We start from the raw sequence: 7,017 nt of genomic DNA on the forward strand, positions 1-7,017 counted from the left end.
CACAGCTTTGAGTCTATGAATTTATAAAGGCAAGTTTTTTAATCCCTTTGGATATTTGAATGAAGCTTTATATTTGACAATGACATAAAAATTTAAATATATTGCAATATGAGAGGGATATAAAAATAGTTTTGGTCAGCATATAAAGCTCTAAATTCTCATTCTGGCAAGTCCTTGGTTATGGCAGGAGGTAATTTATCATACAATTACAATGTATATAGGTTTGACCATAGAGAGTCATGCCTTTAATTCCTGAAGTATTCATCATACTTGCTATAATATTACCTGCAAGTATCATTCAGAAGCACAGGAACCTGTTGGACTGCACCATGAATGTGCAGTCAGCAAGGTCCAGATGATGAGAAAAACTACAGCCCAGTTTTTCAGTAGACGAATTGTAAGGAAAGAAGAGGATTGATTAGGGACTTATTAAAAGAGACTTAAAAGTCATATTAAGTTTAAAAAGGGAACGGATAAATATAAAAGCATGCATATCTGGGTTATAAAACTAAAAATGAAGTGATCATTATGAACTCCAGGATAACAGTTACTCATGGGGAGACAGAGAATTTGTAATTGTGGTGGGACACATGGATGGGGCTTCTAGGTGACAGGCAAAGTACTATTTTTTGACCTGAGTAGTAGTTCCAAGGGTGTTAGCATTTTAATAATTCTTTACAGTATACATTTGTTTTGTGTAGTTTTCACCCTTTATTTTATTACAATATGTAATAAAATCTTCATGTGTTGCTGGCAGAATGCTGTGTACTCCATTTACAAAAATGAATAAGAAACTTTTCCTATAATCAAAGGCTAGAATCAAGTAGAAAAAAAAAAGGTGACAAAATGAGCAACAGAAGCTTGCAATTCTTATTATGAAATTACATATTAGATAGAGTGAAGTCCAGTGGATGGGGTGTAGTTTTGCCTAGTTAAGTTATAAGTGTTTTTGAAGGAGAGATAATGCAACGCTTAAGCTTAATATTTAAAGGTTAATCACTGTTTTCAAATGGACAATAGGATGGAGCCATCCAGAAAGAAGGGGATGATTATTTTACCAAAACATATTTTTTAACAGGTAAAATCATGACTCATACAAATGTAAAATAAATATGTATCTAAGATTTTATTTAACTCACTAGTTAATGAAGGAATTAGTAAGATGTTATAGGTGGTTCACAGAAGAATTCAAGACGCACACACGTATTGGTCAACAGGAATGCTAAAATGACTTTACAAATAGGTACAAAATTCATCAATATCCATAGGGCAGTAATCAAATGCATCTCCACTGGGCTAATCTGTGTTTATGTGAACCAGAAGCATGGGCATTACTATCAGTGTTCAACAATTTATAGAACTGTCAAATACCTCAAAGACAATGAGAAGGGAAGATAACTCCAAAGGGTGAACTAGACAGAAGGGATGGGGTGAGAAAAGAGGCTGAAAAGGTGGACAGGGGCCATATCATGAAGCTGAGTGAAGCTTTTTATTTTGTATGGCACTAGGGAATAAGCAGAGACAATTCTGAGTGGCCCTGGGGGTCGTTTTCTCTTCTTCTGTAGCTTAGGAATGATTTAATATAGGAGTTGTGAGTTAGATCAGTGGAAAAGTAGTAAACTCTGGCATTTCCTTAACTAAGACTCTCCCGTTGATACACAGATGCTATCTGTCCTCCTTTCCTTGTATTTTGAGTGACTGAGGGGAAGCTTTACTCTTGGCACCCTTCTGTGAAATGTCCAGTGCAGCTATGCCCATGGCAGGCATGCTTTTACGCGGAATAAGGCAAGTGTGGAAGATTTTGTGTGCTTTTGCTTCTCTGCCTGTCAGCTTCCTCAATAAACCAAATGTAATATTTTTTAGGAATGTTAGTATCTTTTCCCCCTTTTGCATTAGAGGTAGTCAATGAATCTGTTTTCCATTTAATTTTGTTTTACTGTTACAAGTAGCAGTAGTAATATTTTGATTTTCAAATTAACATAATCAGAATTTTGGAAGAACTAGTGTGAGCCAGTATTCACACTGTGTTGCTGTGTTGAAAAATAACCAAATTAGAAACTAACACACCATTGTAAAGCAATTATACGCCAATAAAGATGAAAAAAAAAAAGAAAAATAACCAAATTGCTCTGATTGAAAGCAGATTGGGAAGAATTATGGAAAGGGAGACTTGATGAGTTTTCTGGAATGTAAGTTCTTTAAGAGTTCCCTTACCTCATGCTGGTTATACAGTTTACTCTCCAAATGGCTGGTAAAATAGTACTGATTTTGACTACTTGATTGGTCATAGAACATGGGTATTTCTTAGATAACATCAAACGCTCAGACTTTCAGGTAGAACTAATTAGGCAATTAGCCCTTTATTTGAAAAGACTTATTTGGCATTATAGAGTTATATTTTTCATTCAATGCACAGCTGAATGAAAGAGACAGTTCTATCCCCCCTTACTTCAATCTCCTTTGTTCCCCTACAATTTAGCAGCTGCAGAACTGGGCTGTAGTTGCCCCCACAGCCGGGATCTCACTGCTTGCACCTTCATGGTGCAGTTAAACATGTTTCTCTGTCCTCTGTCATTTCTGCAGATTGGCAGCTGGGTCCAGAGACTGGATATCAGATTTGATCTCTTTGGAAAACTGTAAGTAGAATGTGGTATGGCTATAGGAAGCACATAATGTCTGCTTGTCTCTTTTTGTGATCTTAGCCACCGTTGAAGTTTAACACCTGTATCTGATCATTTGTTGTTGGTTTAAAAAGCTGGGATTTTAATATTATTTCACTTTTATTTGTTTGTCAGAATATATCTTATTAAAGCAATACTTTCTCTCATTCACTCTTTGGTTTCCCATGGTAGAGTTAATAAGAAATATAGGATAACTGCTTAATTGTTCCCTTTATTAACCAGTTTTCATTTTAATGTGTTAATTTCTATAATCCTCTGCAGGTAGGCAATTCTTTTTAAATATTGCTATGCACCCACAGATGAAAATAAGTTTGATGTATTCAATCCACTCTCGTTATTAAAAGTACTGAAAGTCTGATCGTCCCTTTGTGGTTAGTGGAAGACTAGTAAGTTGGCCCTTGAATAATTTGAATTGACTCCATTAGTCTTTGATAGCTTCCCTTCTAACCGATATGGCAAGATTTGCCAGGCTCAGCTCATGCATTTCCTGTCTCAGACCTCAGCAATGTCTCCACTAAACCTAGGTCGCTTTTAGTGAGAAGTGACACTTCAAGGCCACAATATGAGTCTCAGCACGAAAGCATTAGTCATTGTATCTAGGTCTTAATAGTGAAAAGAGGAAGGGAATATTTATAAGTAGGAAAAATATACAGCCTAGCTCCATCCAACATAAAAGACTGGAAACAATAACCAACCCAGTAACAACTTCCCAAATTTATCCTGATACAGTCAAACTTCAAGACTAAGGAGATTTAAATTAAATGCTTCCTTATTGCATCTATATGTCCCTTATTCCACCCTAAAAATTCTGCTTCTCAAGGACACAGGAGATGATAAATAAGAATATCCACTAATTATTCATTTTGAAAATTATTCTCAGAATACTAATACTACCACCAATGTAATTATTGAAATTAAAGCTAGGAAAGTTTTCTTGAATCCTGGCTCATTCTAAAAGTATAAGAAAACTAATTTCATGTGAAAATAAACAACAGAAATGTATCAAATTCAAATTCCATGCAAAGTTATCATAAGAAAAGAAAAGAACAAGGAACATAATCATATAAATGCACACACTCACAAAAGGTAAGTATGAAACTGAGCCTCATTTTAGTAGGTCTTAATTTCTCCTAATGCCAAGGCAAAGACAACAACGATTCCAACTATCAACTTTCTGTACTGAAGTTATAAAACAATAATATTAGGTTAGAATATAAATGAGAGTGTAATGGTTGGAAATGGGTTGTTGAAACTAGTAATATTTATAAAGTATCTGTTTCTTGAGAAACTTAAGAAAACTAATTGAAAAGCTATGAGTAATTCCATGAGCAATAATAGCAGTAATGGAATTCATTAAGGTAACAGGATATGTGTGTGTGTGTGCGCGTGTGTGTGTGGTAAAAGACGGCCATGACCATGACCATGACCGATATAACACATATAACAAATATATAACACAACTGTTTTCAGACACTGAAAACAGGCAACATAGACATGCGATACTTAACAGAAGAGAGACAGATGAAGTGAGCCATACAACTTCAACTGCCTTCTTTGAACACTTCAGTGCAGGGAAGAAATGTAAGGCTCATTTAGAGACTGAGAAGTTTACAGGGGTACTCCTTAAATAGAGCAAAAAGTACTATTTTAAGATGAGGAAATAGTGATCTGCATTCAGGGAGAGCAAGAGGGCTGAAATTTGCAAGACAAAGTACTAGAAAGAGCTCAAGAAGTTTGTACGAGGGTACCTTGGAGTCTGGCTGAACACCAAGCAGCTCTCACGCAGGATAAAACTCCACGAGCATTGACAGAGGACACCTACTGTGAGATATACGTTAACCTTCAGAGCTTACACAGGGCTAAGGGACATTCAAGTACTTAACATCCAGAATAGCAAAGCTTTAATAAACACTCTGAGAATTCATTAGAAATTTAAGAATCTTTCTATCTTAGTAATTAAGGCTATTCTAGGCTCACCATAACAAAGTTCAAATAAAAGTCTTTATGGACAAACCTGATACTCAGATAACTGCCTGACCAAGACCAACTCTATCATCATTAAATGAAGACTAATAAAGTCCTGATATTTAACATCACAAAATTCAAAATGTTTAGCATCAATATATAATTATTAGACATCTGAAAGAGTAGGAAAACGTGCTATTAGCCGGAGAAAAATTGGTATAAAAGCAGACCCAGAACCACAGTGAGGAATTTTCAAAAAAGGACTTCAATACAGGTATTTTAAATATGTTCAAGTACTTCAAAGAAAAAGAACATAATAAAGAAAAATGCAAACTATAAAAAAATGGAATTTCTGGAACTGAAATTTAAAAAATTACAGAATAAACCTAAAACAGATTAGGCACTGAGGAAGAAAAGATCAGTGAAAATTTCTATCAAGACATAGCAATGAAAAATATCTGAGGAACAGAGAGAAAAGAGGCTGAAAAAACTGGATAGTTCCTAAGTGACCAGGGGGACAATGTCAAGGGGTCAAACATACCTGTAATTGGAGTTTTCTGAAAATGGAAGAAAGAGAAAAACAAATAGGAGAATCAACGCCTAAAAGTTTCCAATTTGATGAAAACTATAAAACCACACATCCAAGAAACTAAACAAATCCCAAGTAGAATGAATATCTTTCATATCATAATCAAATTTTAAAAAATCAGAGACAAAAAAAAAATCTGAAAAGTAGCGACAGAAAAAAAGACACATTAGAGCATAAGAACTATGATACAAATTATCACTGACGTTCTCATCAGGAATAATGGAGGCCAGAAGACAAAAATGCAACATCTTAAAAGCATTGGAAAAAAAGAACAAAAAAAGTGACTGTAAACCTAGAATTCTATCCTATGAGAATACTCTTCAAGCTAAAGGATAATTGTGCCCCAAAGAATGATTATCAGCTCAAGTCATCATGTAGCATCCACCCTGTTTTTCTTCTCCTACTTCCACCTGTCTGCACACACACACAGAGTTAGCCCACACATCTTCCAATTCTCTTTCAGACCTCTGGACAGGTCTTTAATGTAATTTACTTGTGTCCATGTTTTCACAGTCTCTCTCTCCACAGTTCTATCAGCCTGTGAAGAGCACATCTTACACGCAATTTCAGCAAATCTTATGAAAAATAGTAAATTCCTGTCTCATACTCCTCTGAATATAGTAATTCAAATATAGTCTTAGGGACTAGAATATGTCCTTGCTCACCAGCCCTTGCCCTCATTCACCTTTACAAAACTAAACCTCATATATATATATATAGAGAGAGAGAGAGAGAGAGAGTGCTAATAAACACTAGAGACTAAAGGAGTTTGTGGTGGAAGTGTAATCTGCATTATCAACATCTGTTTCCAGCTAGACTTGCCATAAAATGCCCTCCTGTACAATATTTTTAACAGTCAATTTTCAGCCAAGGTGAACTTAAAAATATGTTCAAAGTAAAACTTATAGAATCAGGGGCATATAGTATAAATATATACTAAATATTCTTTAATTTCATTTCTGCAAATGTTTTGAGCTCCTAGCTGGTATCCCTAAAAGGGATCCCTGTGAATCTTTAAGAATAACTATTTTCTTAAAATCAATAATTCAGAAAGATTGAAAATAAATTTTCTTTTAGATTTGTTAACTTTTCTTTTTTAATATATACAATTTTAGAGGAATTAAAGCATTAACTACTGGAGATCAAAGACTTGGAAAGACTAAAGCACATGCTACTGGTGATCAAAGGCTCTGATAATTCCGGATCTTCTTTTCTACTGACCTCTGGGAATTTGTAAGAATAAATCACTTAATATCTATCATCCCTGCCTTTTTTTTTTTTTTTACTGTGAGTTATGGTCTAGATCAGCATTTCTTAGATATTTGGGTTTCATGAAAAAAAAGAAGGTGGAAGCTGAACCAACTTTGAGTTGCCGTTTCTTTTTTAATAAGAACATAAAATAAACAATCCTACAAACTGCCGGCTCTAGTTACAATATTTCATTAAAAACATTTTAACATTAAAAAAGGCAAAAGGACAAATTCAGAATAAGTGCTTCATATTAAAAATAGATACTATTAAAAATAGTTTAAGGAAAAAATTACATATGATCTTTTATTCCCATTTTCATCATGGACTGGTAAAAATTTTACAAATGTCTGAAGTCATTCCATGGACCTGTGCTTAAAAATCATTGAATTAAATGCTTCTTACTATCCCCTTCAACTGTGAAACTCTATGATCTATCTTCTTATTTTGATACAATATGTTAAGCAAATGTGATTAACATTACATAGCATTATGTCAGTTAAATGTAATTTACCTAATTCAATGTATTTAAAT

The sequence above is a fragment of the Orcinus orca genome, chromosome 1 (assembly GCF_937001465.1).
Source record: "Orcinus orca chromosome 1, mOrcOrc1.1, whole genome shotgun sequence".
Taxonomy (NCBI): domain Eukaryota; kingdom Metazoa; phylum Chordata; class Mammalia; order Artiodactyla; family Delphinidae; genus Orcinus; species Orcinus orca.